We start from the raw sequence: 18,785 nt of genomic DNA on the forward strand, positions 1-18,785 counted from the left end.
AAGGATTAGAAAAATAAGCTAAGTACATGTGACTGAAATTATCAAAACAATTGCTCAGTAAAAGAGCAAGAGAGTGTGGTCAACGAAAAGAAAAATAAACACACAAATCCAGCCAATATGAGAGGACAGGGAGAGTTCCTTCTCATCCAAATTATGAAACGAGATTATCTCTTAAAGGATTTTAGTGGCTAAAAATGACCTTTAAAAGCCATAAAAGAATATCCCAGGGTGATTTTTATAGACAGAATATTATTCAGCTGATTGTCATTCTTGGAAAGTAGCCATTCCAGGAAAGATAATCAATTCCTTAACTTAGGCCATTTCATTACATTGAGTCCTCAAATGTGGCTGTCTCACATTCACCAAAATCAGTAGACTTTTTGTCAACATTAAAATGAAAACATGCACAACTGGGCATGTCATTTATTTGAGGAAATAGATGCCAAGTAAAAAAATCTATACTCTAATGAAAACTTGTAGCTATTTTTAAAACATTTATTGGCAGTGATTTCCTCTTGACAGCTGTTCACATACACTAATTTTTATTTTTTACATAGATTTTTATGCCCCTGTTCCATTTGAAATCTTACAGTTAATAGGACTTCAAGCAAGTCATTGCTCTCAAGTGTTTTCAATTCTGTTCAGTTCAATGTTGAGTATAGCTGCTTAGGGGCAATATGCTTGTCTTCCAATTTTAGTATTTTGAAAACACATTGTTGTGGTTAGTAAGCATTATAAGAGCCTTCTAAATTTAACAAGCATTTTCATTCCCTTTACCAAGCCCACCCACAAGAGAAGATAAAACTTTGATTTCATCCATACTCACTCATCTGGTTAATATAAAACACCCCCACCCCAGTTCTATAAAGCCTACTGAGCAAAAATGCTGTAGGAAGAAATGTTAGGAAACTGTGTAACCCTTGATCCTGAGAAGTGGGGAGAATGCAAGTTAAACTAAGTGGTAAATTTAAATAGTTTAAACTTTCTTATTTTATCCATATCAGATCTCCTTTCATTGTGCAAAAAGCACCTTTATAAATGATTAGGTGAAGCCAGCTTACTGTGTAAGTATTTCCACAGCCCACATCTAAGTGGGAGGTCGATCCTAAGTACTCTATCTTTCCTCCATGTTGATGAGTTTGAGGGTAGCCACATAAGCTTAAAGCCTAAAAACATTAGTAGGATTTAGGTAGAGGCTGGATTGATGAAGTTGTTTGTTACAACACTGCTACAGAGGGGGAGAATCAATCTTGACCTATGTAATCTGCAAACAGAACTTGTAACTAGATGATGGCTGAGGAGCCATAAGAAACTGTGATCACCTCCATGCAGGCCAAATCTGGGTGGTTATGCTTCTAGTTTTTCTACCGAAGGAAGACACTGAGGAGCAGAAGAAGAAAGCCTGATTTAAGATGAGGCAAAAATATTTAACTGCTGGAATTTCTTTGGTTTTATGTCCTATCTTAAAAGCTCAAGCAATTCTTACTCTCTGTGTTGTATTACACAAATATTTAGTTTAGAACTTGAGGCACCCTCTTGCCAAGCAGTTTGAGAAACATAGCAACTTGTCATTCTCTCTGATGATGTTAAACCAAGAAACATTTAGAAAAGACCTTTCAAAATGGCTTATAACCACCATGGATTTTTATATCACTTTGTTTGTGAAGGTGATAAGTAATTTAAGAAAAAAATCTCTTACATTTAATTGTTAATAAATAGATTCGTGTTGGTGTTTAATGATATAATACTAATGTAATACTGAATTCTCATTTGATTTTAAATGTATGTAAAATGTAAGTAAACTTACATTAATTACTTGAAAACTATGCATTTTTAACATAGTATGAAATGAGACGTCAAAAGTAAGCCTGAAAGAATATTGGTATCAATGGTTGCTAGAGAAGCAGGAGGAAGAGAGTAGATTTTCTTCAGTGGTGTAGCCACTGATAAGTTTTCCTTGCTCTAGTAAATTTCCTCCCACCAATGCTGAGGTTAGAAACTCTAATTAAACTCAGTGAACACAAAGAATAGAGGAAAGTTTAGAAGAAAGGTTCTAGCATGAGAGGGAGAGAATAAAAGGGCAGAATTTGTGGGAGAAAAATGACTAAACTTTATTATGTACATGTATGAAACTGTCAAGCAATTAAAGACATTTTTTTAAAACTGTCAATTAGGGTCAGAGATGTAACTCAGTGACCTGTGAGATAAAATAATTTTAATATATGGGCTTTAGAAGTAGATGATGATAGAACCTTCATGCAAATGTAACACAAGTGTGTTTTCAGAAGTTGTCTCCCAAAAGATGGAAGGACAGTTTCCTCTTATAGTATCTGCAGTTGGAAAAGAATAAAATCCATTACCCTAATATATTGGAAATAATTTACACTCATAAGTACTGAGTCTAATATGGGACCTTCAGTACTAAGTCCTAGTACTGCATTCTAGGAAAATGTGAATTATATTTCTATTTGAGGTCTAGATTGTGCTTTGTCGGGATTAGCTCAAATTTTTTGCTGAATTGATGTTTCTTTTATAAACATACATAAAACTTACATGAAGCACAAATTTAAAACATATTTTTTATGAGTCTATCACACAGCAGAGACCCTAACTACAGTGACTCATTAGATATAATGTTCTCCAGAAAGGGAACAGTAAGATTACTGAGGTTACACTCCAAATCAACACCTTAGGAGAGAGTGATGTGAGGATGGAACAAAGGAGAGGTGGATGCTGAAGCATTCCCAGTAAGGGCCCAATTGGTCCTCCTAGCAGTTCTGCATTAGAAATGGCCATGCAGAATTGTCTGGGTCCTGGGCTTGGACTAGTCACTGCATATAGACTATCCAAGGAAAAGGAACATAACTTTGGGTGAGGCATCAACCTTCAAGATGAGGTCATCTATCTTCTCAAGAGGTCTCACCACAAATTGTTTACTCACTGCCCTCAGCAGCTGGGAGCACTCAGTTCTGAACTTGGTGGAGTGGGAAAACTGGACAACATGCTGGCCCACCCATTTCAGTGACTCTGTCTCTGGGGCTGTATATGAATCCACTCTCCCTTCCTCATAAAACAGATATAACATTACTGGCCCTGCCGACTCTCCATCCTAGCTCCCAGTTTGACATTGAAGTAATATCAAGTGAGAGTTTGCTGGCAGGCACCCCACCCCTATAGATAAATGTCAGGTCACCTCTTCACTAAGGTCAAAGCACAGGAAATCCTGAATCTCCAAATTCTGAAAACAGAGTCAAGCTCCATCTGAATCAGAAAGGAAGCCCAAAGATACTTTGCTAGATGATGTCAGAAAATTCAGTATGCACTGAGGAAAGAAAGCCCCTAAAATTTAATTAAATTATATTCAATTATGACAGGCCCATAAGATCACTTGACTCTTTTCATTGATCATGGTCAGTGCTGTGCATAGTAGGAAGTAGTAAATCAATAAATAAGCATAATTATGTCCTTTAGAGTACATGGTTTAATTCATTTGGTATAAACTTTAATATGTGTCTATTACATACATGGTACAATCATAAACATAAGTAACACATGATTTTTTTCATAGCTCTGTGAAGAAACCAGCACAAACTAACAATTATGGAAAAGCAAGATAAGAATTTTGTTGGAAAGCCATAGGAACCATTTCTAGGACAGAAAAGCAGTGGTGTAATTTAAAAAGATGAAGAATCACACACACGCACACACACACACACACACACACACACACACACACACGTGTGTGCGTGTGTGTGTAATTCTCTTTTATTAGGGAATATTGTCATAAGAAAAAAATCTGCAATTATTTTCAGAAACTGTGGACCTCCCAGCAGGGTCTACTTACAACTGAGAGAAACATGGAGATTTTATAAAGATTTAGCATTGAGAACCTTTTTTCTCTGTCATCTGTAAGACCACAGTCAACCTTATAACTTCCATTCCTCCTCTGTGTGTGCCAGGATATGTGAATAAAATATTCGTTAAAAGAGAATACTAAAGAAAACTATACACAAACATGACTGCACATACTTGTCAGAGCAGTGCAAATGGGTGCTGCCAAAGTGTATACACATTCCTTAGCATCCAGGCTGTAAATGAAGGCTTTGCTGATTTTCTTCTTCTACAAAACTGCCACTTTGAAGATATTTTCTTTGTTAATCATCTGCTAATTAATAGAATTAGAACTCTTGTGTGTCATAGAGCATTGTGACAACTGTGTCTAATTAATCAAGATTGTTCCTTCTTTCCCTTATTGCCTTGTCCTCCCCTCCTTCCTTCATTAATTTTTGGCAAAAGCATTAGGTTTAGAAACAGGGCATGCATACTACTCCTAATGTGCTCAGCCTAAGGTGAAAGTTAGACACATAAACAGGTGATTATGATATTCTACATGTTTAATGCTGAATGTGATGGGAAATTTTGACTGTCACATTAATGGGACTTAGAACCACCAAACCTCTGGTCATGACTGTGAGGTTACTTCCAGAGAGAATGAAATGCAGTGGGAAGCATGTGTGGAGCACCATTCCATAGGCTGGAGTTCCAAATTGAATAAAAATATGGAAAAGGTAAGTAAAGCACCAGGACTCATTTCTGTGTGGTTCCTGACTGTTAATTCAGTGTGAGTGGTCACCTCACACTCTCACTGTCTCAGCTAGAGCTGTTCTCATCAACATACCCTCCCCACCATGATGAATTACACTCTCAGACTGTCCACCAGAATAAACCCTTCCTTCCCTTATTTGATTTATTTGGTATTTTATCACAGCAACAAGAAAATAAATTAATGCCCTAAATACATACATATAAATGCATAGATATATATGCATGTGTAACAGGGGTGTGGTGGATAACAGCTAGGTGATTTGAGAGAGAAATTCAAGAAGGAATTCTCAAAGGACACTATCTATAAGACAGAGGACAATATGGTATTGGGCGACTTTCAAGATGATGCCCAGAAACCCTCATATCTGAGTCTACACACTTTTGTATGGTTTCTTCCTACGGGGCAGACCTGAGTAACAAAGAGAGTATGGCAGAAGTAATGCTGTGTAATTTCACAGGCTCATTCATGAAATCAGTGAAAGCTTCTGCCTTGGTCTCAAGGATCACTTGTTCTGAAAAGCCAGTTCCCATATTTTGAAAGCTCTTAGGTAACCCGAGAAGAGACCCAAGTGGACAGGCTGCCTGAAAATTGTCATCATTGACTTGCCAATCATAACACTGAATACCTTTACTCCATCACCAGCCCAGTGACTGTCTCTAAGTGACTCTACTTAGTCCCAAACATCAACTGTTGAAAGACTTTAAGTCAGAACTGTCCAACTGAGCCACTTGAAAATTCATGATTCAGATTCACCTGAATAAGTTATTATCATTGCTTTGTGCTAATGTTGCTGATGTTTTTAACACACTTACCCTTGTTTCAAAGCTTGACTTGCATTTTGAAATGTATAGCACATTTTATTTATCCATTCATCCTCTAATCGATATTTAGGTTGTTCCACCCCTTAAAAAATTTTTGAATAATGCTAAAAATAGTATGGGTGTACAAATAACTCAAATTGATGTTTTATATTTATTCTAAAGTAGGATTGATAGGACACATGGAAACTGTGTTCAATTGTCTAAGGAACATTCATACGGTGTTTTACAGTGTCTATACCACTTTACATTTCCATCTAAAGTACACAAGTTTTTCATTTTCATCACATCTTTGGCAATACCAGTTATTTACTGTTTTGTTTTATGATTGTAGTTTTTGTTTCCATACTGCCCACTATAATGGTTATAAAGTTTATATATCTCATGATGCTTTGATATGCATTTCTTAATAATTAGTAATGTTGAATATTTTTAGGAGCTTGTTGGCCCTTTGTATGTAATCTCTAGAGAAATATCTATTCAAGTATTTCTTCTGTGTTATCCAAATTTGTATAACTTGACAATCTCATAAATTTATATAATGAGTTTTATTCAGCCACATTCTCCTCTTTCATCTACACCCACTCTCTCTGGCACCTTTCTTCTCAAAATGTCTCTATCCTACTTTCATGTCTTCTTTTTTTTGTGAGAACCACCGAGTTTCCTTAGTTTCTTGCCATAGTATGATAGAGAGCTTAGTCAATAGAATGGGTCATGTGGAGAACAGAATTTTAGGTCTCGAAGATATTGTAGAAAAGCTGACTGTTAATCAATGTCAATGTTTAATTTAAAAAGCCCAAGAAAGGAATATGAAAGATCTTTAGGATAGCACAAGTTTTAGTTAGGGTTTTGTTGCTGTGATAAGACACCATGACCATGACAATTCTTATAAAGGGAAACATTTAATTGGGGCTGCTTACAGTTCAGAGGTTTAGTCCATTATCATCATGGTGGGAAGTATGGTAGCATGCTGCAGACATGGTACTGGAGAGGTAGCTGAGAGCTCTACACCAGGGTCAGCAGGCAGCAGAAAGAGACATTGAGCCACTAGGCCTAGCTTGAGCTTATGAGACCTCGAAACCCACTCCCAGTTTCATAACTCACCCAACGAAGCCATACCTATTCCAGCAAGGCTACACCTCCTATAGCGCCACTCTCTGTGAGCCTGGGTGGGCCATTTTTATTCAGGCCACTACACCATGAAAAGTTAAAACGTATGAGCTATGAGCATACAAGAAGGAGAACTTCATGCTAAAAGAATAGCTGATGTTTTCAATAGAAATCATAGGAGAAAATTCCCCAAATCTAGGAAAACATGGAACAATGTATTTCAAGGCCTAAAGGAAAAAAGTGACAATTAAGATTGCTGTATCAAGCAAAACTATCTTTAAAATTTTATAGACAAATAGTGATATTTTAAGACAAACACAAACTAGGCAGTTCATTACCAACACTACAGAAATAATTAAATGAGAACTACACAGAGAAGAAAGTAAGATGCACACCTGAAGAACAGGCGTGCGTGTTCTTCCGTGAGAAGAACAGAAGTGCTCAGGTGAGCTTGGAAGAAACCTATCAGGTCCAATAGATAAAGTAGTTCTCTAACATGAATATGGGAGAAATGAAAGAAAAAGGAATAGCCTAACCAACCAAACAACCAAGCAAAATTATGGAATTATCAAATACCTGCCAATAACAACTATATAAATAGGCTCAAGGCACTAAAAATCAGACACAGACTAGATGACTGGATTAGTATACAAGACCTAACACTTGTTGTCTCCAAAAAAGAATAACCTCAGTGATAAAAATATCTACAATCTAAGAGCCAAAGAATGGAAGTCTATCAAAAAGATAAAAGTTAAAGAAGCTGGCATAGTTACTCTGACATTTAGAAGACTTCAAATTTATTCAGAAAAGATTTTAAAGACCACTCTGTGTTAAAGAACGAACAAGTCACCAAGAAGATATAACACTTATAAGTATATTTGAACTAAATGATAAGGCTGCCAATTTCATGAAACAAATATTCATTGACTTAAAGAGGCAAATGGTTCATGACACATTGAGAGTGAGTTATCTCAGTAACTCATTATAATATCTAGGTAAGTCTTTCAAACTAAATATTAACAAATAAATTTCACAGATTGCAAATGGAATTTATAGGTATCAACATAATACTACAGCCAACAACTAAGGAATATACATTACTCTCAGCAGTCATTATAGAACCTTCAGAAAAATGGTCCATATTCTAGAACATAAATACAGTCTTAAAAGACTTCCCAGCAAAAGAGGTAGAGTAATTTCTTTTAGTTTATCAGATGACTATAAAATAAAACTAGAAAGCAATAGCAAGAGAAACTGTAAAATCTGGACAACCATATGAAAACCTAATCAAAACACTCATGAATAACCAATAGTCACTGAAGAAATTATGGAAGAAGTTAAAAGATTTTGAGAAAAAAATCAAAATAAAAACCTGATTTACCAGAGCCTTTGGAGCACATGGAAGGTTATCTTTGAAGAATGTTTATAGCTATGGGTACTTACATTAAGGTGGGAGGCAAAATCTCTAATAAATAACCTTCTGACATACCTGATGATTAGAAAAATAAGACAAATCAAACCCCAAAGTGGTAGGGAGAAGGAAATTACAATTATGAGATTCAAAGAACAACACAGCGAATAAAGAGTTGTTTCTTTAAAATCTGGAAAAGACTGACAAGGTCCGGACCAATATAATGAAGAGAAGAGAAAGAAGACCCAAGTTGAAAAAATTAGAGATGAAAGATAAGGGCTACAACAGATCCCTGTAAAATCATGAGGACATTGGATACTACTTTGAAAATCTGTATTCCAATCAACTGCACCATTTAGAAGAGATGGATAAATTCCTAGACATATACAGCCTACCAAAATTAAATCAAGAACATAGATTTGTGACAAGCAACAATATTAAGGCAGTAATAAAAAGTTTCATAACAATAAAAGCCTAGAATTGCAATAGATTCATTGCCAAACTTGAGATTATAATTATATCATTTCTACTTTTCCTCTCCTCCTTCCAAATTCTCTCATGTACTTGCCAACTCCTACCCTGCTCTCTTACAAATTCATGGCCTCTTTTTCTTTAATCGTTGTTACACCCCCCACATCCCTCCACACACTCCTAAAGACATAAATGCCACCTGTTCTACATAGCCTTTAACAAAGAGTTAATGTCAGTGTTACTTGAACTATTATCTAAAATAAAAAGGCAAATAACAATGCCAAACTCATTTTATGAAGCCACCATTACTGATACCAAAATTGACTAAAGATATAACAAAAAGAGAAAAAAGAAAGGCATTCGACTGATTTATCTAATAAAATAGTTGCAAAAATTCTCAATAAAATTCTTGCAAATCAAACTGAAGAATACATTGATTGTTCATTCACAATGATCAAGTTTATTTAGTCCAGGGACACCAGGACTTGAAACAACACTTTATTATCTGATGAGTCAATTTCCTTTATACGTATTTTCCATATTTAATAACAACACATATTTTCTGTGGTTTTACTACCTAGGATTTCTCCTTGTGTTCTAGAAAGATCATTGTGGTGATATTTTATTTGTGCTGAAATGTTATTTTATTTGTATGTTAATAAAATTACCTGGAGATCAGAAGTCACAGTGAGCCATAAGCAGGAGACAGGTGGTGGTAGCAAATGCCCTTAATCCGATCACATGGCAGACAGAGTCTCTGTGGTCAAGGACACATCCAAAGCAAGGTGACCTGAACTTTTAATCCCAGTACCAACTATAGAGACCTGGAGGTCTGTATAGACAGGTAGTGATGAGGAAAGCATGTGATTGGGTTTAGGGCCATGAGAAGGCATAACAGAAAGGAAAAGACAGGACACAGGAAGAAAGTCTCTCTCCCAGGGAAAGGGTGGCAGCAAGAGGTAAGCTAAAGGCTCTGTTTTCTTGGGCTTTTAACTCTGTATTTGGCTCTATGTTTCTTATTTACTAAGACCGTTTAGAATTTTATCTACAAATCATGTCATTTCTTTCTGGTGATGTTTGCTGCTTATCAACCTTAGTTAAATCTGGGAACTCTCTTTTCCATAGAATATAGCATAGTCTTGGTATAATATCAGAAAAAGAAAAGGTCATGAGAGCCCAAATGTTGTTTATAGCCTCTGACATGTATATATTGCTCTTTTTTCTTTATTCATTCTTGTCTTTTGATTCATGACAAAAAAGTGGCCAAGGCTTTGGAAAGATGGTATACTAAATCCAAAAGTAGTGTCTAAAGATTTATTCTTACTTAAAGAGACAATCAACATCAGTGTTCCCCCTTAAACCTCAAACACAAGGGCTTTCATTCTCCATTTATCAATCAAGATATCAACATTCAGATTAGGTGATTTTTGTAACTTAACTTCGAAATTTTAAAATCAAGGAGTCAAATGTAAATTGAAAGACTGCTTCTTCCGATCTGCCATATCATTCCTACAAGTAGTATATCCTTTCAAAAGCAAAAGGCAGTGGTTTGCCAGCTGAAAGCAGGAAATGCAACTAGAAGAATCAATCTGTGTGTAGTAGGGAAAAATTACTACTGGCAATTATGAAGGTTTGGGCAATGTTTATAGATTTAGACCCAAGTGTCATACTAAATGTATCTAGTATCCCCAAGAAATGAGCCCTGAGTCCAGTGCACAGAACCACAGCAACTCCAAAGAATGTCTCTCTTTTTTTTTCCAGGAGCACAGTATGGCTCAAGTACAGTGCCATCTGGGTCTCTGATTAATTTTAAAATGAAAAAAAAATTTATTGCAGGTTAGCTGTAAATATCAGAAAACACTGTTATTTAGTCTATAAGATCATTCCAACTTGCCCTGAAAATGATACTTAAATACTGGTTTTGTGCCCAGGCCTTTGGCTTGGCATGGTTCAACTGGTCTGAAAATGTTCTGCCAAATGAGAATTTATTCCATGGCTTCACAGGGGCCATGTTTGCTGTTAGAGAACCTGCGGCTACTGTTTGTCCAGCTACAGCTCTTGGTTCCCTTGTTTTTAGACATGTCTGCCTGTGGGACCTCTTTTTGCACAGAAATTTATCTTGGTGCCGTTATAAAAATATAGTCGAGTGCCGGGCGGTGGTGGCGCACGCCTTTAATCCCAGCACTCGGGAGGCAGAGCCAGGCGGATCTCTCTGAGTTCGAGGCCAGCCTGGGCTACCAAGTGAGCTCCAGGAAAGGCGCAAAGCTACACAGAGAAACCCTGTCTCGAAAAACCAAAATATATATATATATAGTTGAGCAATTCTTCTACAATATTTCTTTATTGTTTTGTTATTGCAGAATGTTCAATCTAAGCTTCTTAGAAACTTTCATTCACACAATTTTCATATCATTCATTCAACAGATATCTTCGCAGTGTCTACTTTAGCATGCCAGAAATCGTTTTACTTTGACTACTGCAGTCAATAAGATTGACAAAGTATTATCTCAAATATCTTGGAACCCCTTGGAGAAGGTGGAAGATAAAGGCACAAAATACTTAGGTTGTGATAAATACTATGAGACACAGGAGCAAGATTACTCTAGTCAGATATGCAGCAGAAGGAGCACTGGTTAGAAATAAGGAAACATATTTCTAAGATGGTAATATTTGAGTTGACACCTAAAAGGTAAGAACAGGAAAAGAGCTCTGGAAGCATAACATTGCTTGTAGCTAGAGGAGGATGTGAAATTGTACAGAAAGGGGAAACTGTATGGTGTATTTGAGGAAAACGTATGCTAGGAAAAAGATGACTGAGCTGAAGGCATGGGGAATTCAAATCTCCAGAGTCTTCCACTCTTTTATTTGATTTTCTCACAAACCCGTTAAGTGTGTCTTTTCTAGGAAAAAAAAAGTAAAGAAACCAAATCTCCAGGAAGTTAGTGAACTTTAGTTGGTCTTGGTCTCCCAAGACCAAGAAAGCTAGGCTTTGCAGAGTGTCTATGAAGATCAGAAAAGAGTTTCAAATCAGCACACAGGTGGCATTCTATAAATGCAAGTTCCCTTCCAAGCCCTTAGATCTTCAGAGCCTATAAAAGTCTGTTATTGTTAAAACAAAAAAAAGTGAGGATTTTGACAATGTTTTTCAAAAAAGCCAACTTTGGGACAGTGAACTGGGGAGGAATTTACATGATTACTTAGTCCTGAGAATAGTTCCTATAAGCCAAGGCAAAGCAAGATGATGGTGTGGAGTCTTGTCTCTGTGGAGTGGCAGGCAGATGCACTAGGGTGGCCCAGGAACAGGCACTTACATCATCTCAGACACTTCTATGTTGATGACTACAAAGTGCTCAGCCCCTTGAAATTTCAATTCCATGGTTCCTGCTCTCTCCCACAGGGGTTTTCATTTTTTTTAAGCATCCGAGGTGTATATTCTTGGAGCATACCTAAAGGTAGTAGAAGCTGAATTCCGATTTTAAAATAAGTTCTGTAAAATTGGGAAAGAGAATCACCCAATTATAGCGCCACTCACGTATTTCTCTTCAGCTTTATGTCACTGTATGAGCAAAAATATTTATTGCCCTGACCTTTCTTGCGTCTATTTGTTGAACAAGCTCAGCCAAAAAGGACACAATAAGGTCAGAGTTTTTTCATCATACCCTCCAGCCATTTTACCGACTCTCTCTTCTCTGTCCTCTCAAACAAAGTCTATAGCTTTCTTAGCCATTTCTGGGTAATAATAGACTAGTGTTGTCTTCCATTTTTAAAAAAATAAATCTAAAACATCATCCAATCTCTCATTCACCTTTAATCTTCTCCCTTCCTCAGTGTGATGTGTCAAGAATCTTACAGACTAACATTGAGAAAATGACAAAACCCACTTCACTTCTCCAGCATAACATTTCCACTTCCTCTGCTCTCACTGTTAGCAACATTCAGTTAGAACATAGGAGGGTAAAGAGACTGAGGGAAGCAATATTCTGTCCACTGATGTTCTGCTGTTGCTGGTCCAGGCATGTTCTGTGGACTCTATTCTCTAGAGCTGCTTATAGGTTTCTTCAGAGGTCACATGGTGAGAATCTTCCAGATTTCAGACACAGATACTTCCTGCAGCTTTCATCTCACATCCTGCTCAACATAGTGTAAGTCATATAGCCCTTGTAGCATGGATCCTTTGCTATCTTTTACATTTCTAGTCATATGTCCAGATTTCTTTAAAATATGGAGCATTGGCCATGGTTATTCAAACATTAAATCCCAACACTCAGGCAGAAGGCTAGCGAGTGGATCTCTGTGTGTTTGAGACCAGCACAGTCTTCGTAGCAAATTAAACCAGCCAGAGTTAATTACATAGCCAGACCCTGTCTCAAAAAAGAAAAAAACAAAAACAACAAACAAAGACAACCAATCAGCAAACTAACCAAACAACCAAAAACCAAATATGGAAGCAACTTTCTCCCATTATCCTCAGTCACAACTCCAAAATAATAAATGTCTCAGCTGTCCTTTTATTTTGATACATTAATCACTATCTTATTACTGTTTTATTATTTTACATATTGATAAGATAAAGTTCTCTTTCATCTTTCATCTCCAAAAGCACCCTGTCTTCTTTGCACAATCATTACACCCGCGTCACTGTCTTACCCTAGTCCAGGGGCCATTTACTTCCCAACTTGAAGGTGCTATAATTTGATATGATTTGCCTCTTCCAAAATTCATATGAAATTTGAATTATGTTTCAATTCCATTTGTATGGAAATGTAAACCAACTATGGTACTTACATGTGGGACTTGGCAAGGTAATTGCATGATTAGAAAGGCCTACAGAGTAAAGTGAAAAACTGGGAGACAAGAAGACATATGTCTTTCCTGTTTCTTGTGAACTGCACCACTTTGGAACTCTGCCAGCAAGAATGCCACCACCAACCTCTTAACCTTGTGCCAAAATATGAAGCCAAAATGTGAGCCAAAATAAATTTCTTCCCCTTATAAGTTGCACACTCTGTAATGGTATATTATGATTATGGGCAATAGAAAATGGACAAGGGAATCTCTTGTTTTTATACTAGTGATTGTGAACCTCTATTAGAGCAGAATATACTTGCATATTGATTAAAATCCAATAGCACACTTTTCAAATTAGTAGTAAACTATAGCTCTACCACCTGTTTCCATGTGTATATCTCTTTCTCCTATATTTTCATGATATTATTCAGAATGGATCTTTGTCAAGACATCAAGACTTTTACCAGGCATTCTTTTGTTTTTGTTTTTGTTTGTTTTTTCAATTCCTTTTTTTTTATATTTTACAACACCATTCAGTTCAACATAATAGCCACAGATTCCCCTGTTCTCCCCCTCTCGCCCACCCCTTCCCCCAGCCCACTCCCCCTTCCCCCTCCAGATCAAGGTCTCCCCCCAGGACCGGGGTCGACCTGGTAGACTCAGTCCAGGCAGGTCCATTCCCCTCCTCCCAGACCGAGCCAAGTGTCCCTGCATAAGTCCCAGGATTCAAACAGCCAACTCATGCAACGAGCCCAGGACCCGGCACCAATGCACAGCTGCCTCCCAAACAGATCAAGCCAAATGACTGTCTCACGCATTCAGGGGGCCTGATCCAGTTGGGGGCCCCTCAGCCTTTGGTTCATAGATCCTGTGCTTCCATTCATTTGGTTATTTGTCCCGGTGCTTTATCCAATCTTGGCTTCAACAATTCTCGCTCATATAAACCCTCTTCTTTCTCACTAATTAGACTCCCAGTGCTCCACCAGGGCCCAGCCGTGGATGTCTGCATTCAGATTCCTCAGTCCTTGGATGGGGTTTATGGTACCACTATCTGGGTGTCTGGCCATCCCATTACCAGAGTAGGTCAGTTCCTGCCGTCTCGCGACCATTGCCAGCAGTCTTTTGCGGGGGTATCTTTGTGGATCTCCGTGGGCCTCCCTAGCTCTCTGCTTCCTCCCCTTCTCACCTTCTCATGTGGTCTTCATTTACCATGGTCTCCTATTCCTTGTTCTCCCTCTCTTTTCTTGATCCAGCTAGGATCTCCCACTGTCTTTCCCTGGACCGTCGCCCTTCATTGTTCCCACTCATGACCAGGCTGTTCATGTAGATCTCGTCCATTTCTCCGTGTCTTTTTTTGGGGTCCCGTTTTCCAGGTAGCCTCACTGGTGATGTGAGTAGCAGTCCAGTCATCCTTGTTCCACATCTAGCATCTTCCTATGAGTGAGTACATACCATATTTGTCTTTCTGAGTCTGGGTTACCTCACTCAGGATGATTTTTTCTAGATCCATCCATTTGCCTGCAAACCGTATGATGTCATTGTTTTTCTCTGCTGAGTAGTATTCCATTGTGTATATGTGCCACAATTTATTTATCCATTCTTCAGTTGAAGGGCATCTAGGTTGTTTCCAGGTTTTGGCTATTACAAACAATGCTGATATGAACATAGCTGAGCAAGTGCTCTTGTGGTATGATTGAGCATTTCTTGGGTATATGCCCAGGAGTGGTATAGCTGGATCTTGGCATTCTTAAGAAATGGAGCATCAGCTGGACATGGTGGTGCATGCCTTTAATCCCAGCACTTGGAAGACAGAGATAGGTGGATCTCTGAGTTCAAGGCCAGCTTGGTCTACAAAGTGAGCTTCAGGACAGCCAGGCCTATACAGAGAAATCCTGTCTTGAAACACCAAAAAAAAAAAAAAAAAAAAAGAGAGAGAGAGAGAGAGAGAGAAAGAAACAAGAGAAAAAAGAAAGGAAGCATCAACATGATGACCCTTTCACTCTCTGCTGAGACCAGTCACCACTGTTTTTCACGCACACAGGACTTGGGAAGAACTACAGAAATAATCCTTTCACCATTGTCCTGGAATATGACTGTTTATGGTTGCATGTCAAATCTTGCTTAATCCTGCACTCATGTGATATACTCACTTCCCTGCTCAGAAGTTTCTAGAACCTTAGATCAGACCGCACCATCACTTAAACCTTATTCCTACTCTTTTTTCCCACGCCTACTTCTCCAGCACCATGTTTACCTCCATACCACAATGTCCCACCATGATGACAATGGATTGAACCCCTAAACTGTAAGCCACACAATTAAATGTTTTTTTCCTTTATAAGAGTTTCTGTGGTCATTGTGTCCTCACAGCAACAGAAAGCCTAACTAAGACAATATATCAACCAAAGTCTCCTGAGAAGCAGATACCAAGTATTAAACACACAGGAGTTTATTAAGAGAAATGCCTACATGGAAGAAAATAGGAAGGATGAAATTGAAGCTTAGGAGCATCATAATCTTGAGATGTAAGCCTGACTCTTAGTGAAGGAGCTGTGTAAGGAGAGGTAAATTTAAACATCAGCAAAGCCATTGTAAGTACTTGACCTGGATTCAAGAAAGTAGTCCACTGCCAGGAAATGGACTTTCTGTGGTATTTATACCTTACTTGGTCATCTTGAGGGAATAACCTATAGTAGGGATGGTTGTTGAAGGCACATACATGGGCCTCAGTGTGCAGCAATATGCTTAGCAAGACTACCTGTCCCAGGAAAGAAGCAAGGTTGGCTCTTAAGAACATCAAATTGATTTGGGGTGATGAAGGTTTAGTTTGCAAAAGAGGTGGGAAAATCCAGGGGGGGATATGGAGAGGTTTAAACTCAAGCATGCATTACTCAGGTTTGGTTAGCATTTTATTTCTAAAACAATTTTGTTTGAGTTACAGAGGCATTTGTCAGCTGAGCTGAGAACACATTTGCCAATCTAAAGTTCATTAAAATGTAAAAGTAATCCAAAAGAGCATTCAGATTTGAACCAGCCTTATCTTCTGGTTAAGTTCTTCCCTTAGCCTTTGGGACACCATTGCATAATCATCATATCTCCAAAGTTACTTGAGTCATGAGGGAACACTAGTTGTTACATACTGAACAAATAGAAGCTGGTTAATAACTGGATATACCTTTAATTAAAAAGTGAAATACATTTTGTTTCTACTTGGCAAGTCTATTAACTATCTCTCAAATGCTGGGCTAATGTTGAAGACAGAAGTTGGAAGTAAGGGACACATGTAGTCTCAATTTTGCAAAGTTTGGGGAAGGTTGAGATCCTGCTGATCTTAGAAAGGCTTTAAATTCATAATATATTTTGGAGTTGTTATGGTCTATTCTTAATTACAATTATTTTAAACCCTATTAGAGAAAGAAAATGATCATCCTAGACTCATTTTATAAGGTTTGGAATCTTCTTTTTTATCAAGTCCCTGAGCAGTTCTCTAGAATGCATAAGAAACAACTATAAAATAGAGCCATTGCATTTTTCAATGAGTAATGCAATGGACACTGTGATATTGTAGTCACTATTAAAAATCTTATTAACATCTAACATTGAATTAAAAAAACTGTGAGCAAAATATTCAAGATTCCAAGTACAGCTTTTACAAAGCTTCACAATGCAATGTGCCCTTTCCTCAAAGGATGATGTGTCTATTCCAAAAGATGCCACTTAAAACAACAGAGAAGAGCTCATTGCATTAAAAATGGGTGACTCAAAGGATTTGGGGACTATCTTTTCATTCAGGACAAGAAAAGTGCTATTCAAAATTTGAAATGGATATAAGGGACAGCCTAGCTGAGCAATCATGCTGAAGACATGATTTATGAAATAGACATTAGATACTCCAAATGAGCTATACTTGTTATTTGTTCTTTAAGATTATCTCATTAAATACGCTACAATGTCTGAATAATATACATGTATAAACACACACTCAATATATACACACATATATGCATATATGTATATATGCATACACACACAAAGACATACACACATATATGAGATAGACAGAGAATGAGAAACGGAGGGAGGGAGAGAGGGAATTTAGTACTTGATGAGAAGTGAAGAATTGAAACATGAAACATGGCTGGAAACATGGCTCAGTAGGTGATCACAATTATACAAGCATGAGACCTGAGTTCAGGTCCCCAGAACCCTTGTAAAACCCAGATGTGGATGCAAACATTCCTGAAACTCCTGAGTTTCATCCACATCTGGGTTTTACAAGGGTTCAGGAAGCATGGAACAGAGACAGCAGGGATGCTGGGGCTCGATGGCCAGCCAGTCTAGGCAAAAATGCTGAGTTCCAGGTTCAGTGAGAGACCCAGTCTCAACAGAATAATGCCTGGTGATGGAGCGGGAGAATTTGTGGTCTCCATGTACACATGTCCCTGTGCTTAGATGCACAAGGACAGATCTACACACACACACACACACACACACACACACACACACACACATTGTTTTAAATTCCTGTCCTTCTAAAGGTCATTCCTGGCTTCTTACATCCTAGGGGTCACATTCCTGGTTATGATGCTGGATTTAATCACAATGTACACTTGTCTTTTAATTTTGATCTGAAAGTCAGCTCTGGCGTGTTCGTAAGTGAATATTTGTTTTTGTCTTGTCTATCTGCTTTAAAGCAGGGATATCATTTGGCTCTTGAAAGAGTAAAGGCTGTAGCATCTTCATGGATTATGTTGACTACTTTCCCCTTCAGAGCATGATCATCCTATTTACCTCCATGTGTATGACACATCAAAACATTATATGTCTTTTTTTTCAAGCCAGACTTGTATTTCCCAGAATTATGTGTGGCATCCTTGAATTATTGTAAGGAAGTAGATTTTAAAGTTAGTGAAAATTTTATCACAGCTAGTGGGGCCTGGTAATGGCCTATAATCATAGGTACTCAGAGGCTGAGGCAGGAGAATTGCTAGTTCAGGGCTTGTCTGGGCTATAGAGTAAGTTTAAGATCAAACTATTTAATTCAGCAAGACCCCATCAGAAAAACTGAAAACTAAAATATAAAAGAGCTGGATATATAATTCTGTACTAGGGTTTTTGCCTAGAGTGCATAAGGGCCTGAGCTCAATCTCAAATATAAACAAAACAAAACCAAAAAATGCAACAAAAACCATGACCATGTCTATACAAAGCTGCACATACCTACAGTAACTATGCTCTTTAAGTGAAGTTAAACTGAGATAAGACCTAATTGTAAGTCATATAGCAGATTTTTAAAACCAGTGAAAAAAATGTGAAACACCTCATTTTATATTTATTCTATGTTCTGTGGATGTTGTCCTTGGCAATGGGGCCATGCTGTCAGTTTTCAAAGAGCAGCCCTTTGTCTTAGAAACAGCCTGGGTCACTTGTGGATTTCCTTGGCCAACAACTCAATTGAATGCAACACAATTCTGCCACTGGAAGCCTTGCCTCGTGACAAAAGATGGCTAGTTGAGACTCTATATCCCCCACTATTAGGAGTCCTCACTAGGATCATCTTTATTTATTCCAGGAAGTTTCC

The sequence above is a fragment of the Peromyscus leucopus genome, chromosome 4, assembly GCF_004664715.2.
Source record: "Peromyscus leucopus breed LL Stock chromosome 4, UCI_PerLeu_2.1, whole genome shotgun sequence".
In the NCBI taxonomy this organism is placed as follows: domain Eukaryota; kingdom Metazoa; phylum Chordata; class Mammalia; order Rodentia; family Cricetidae; genus Peromyscus; species Peromyscus leucopus.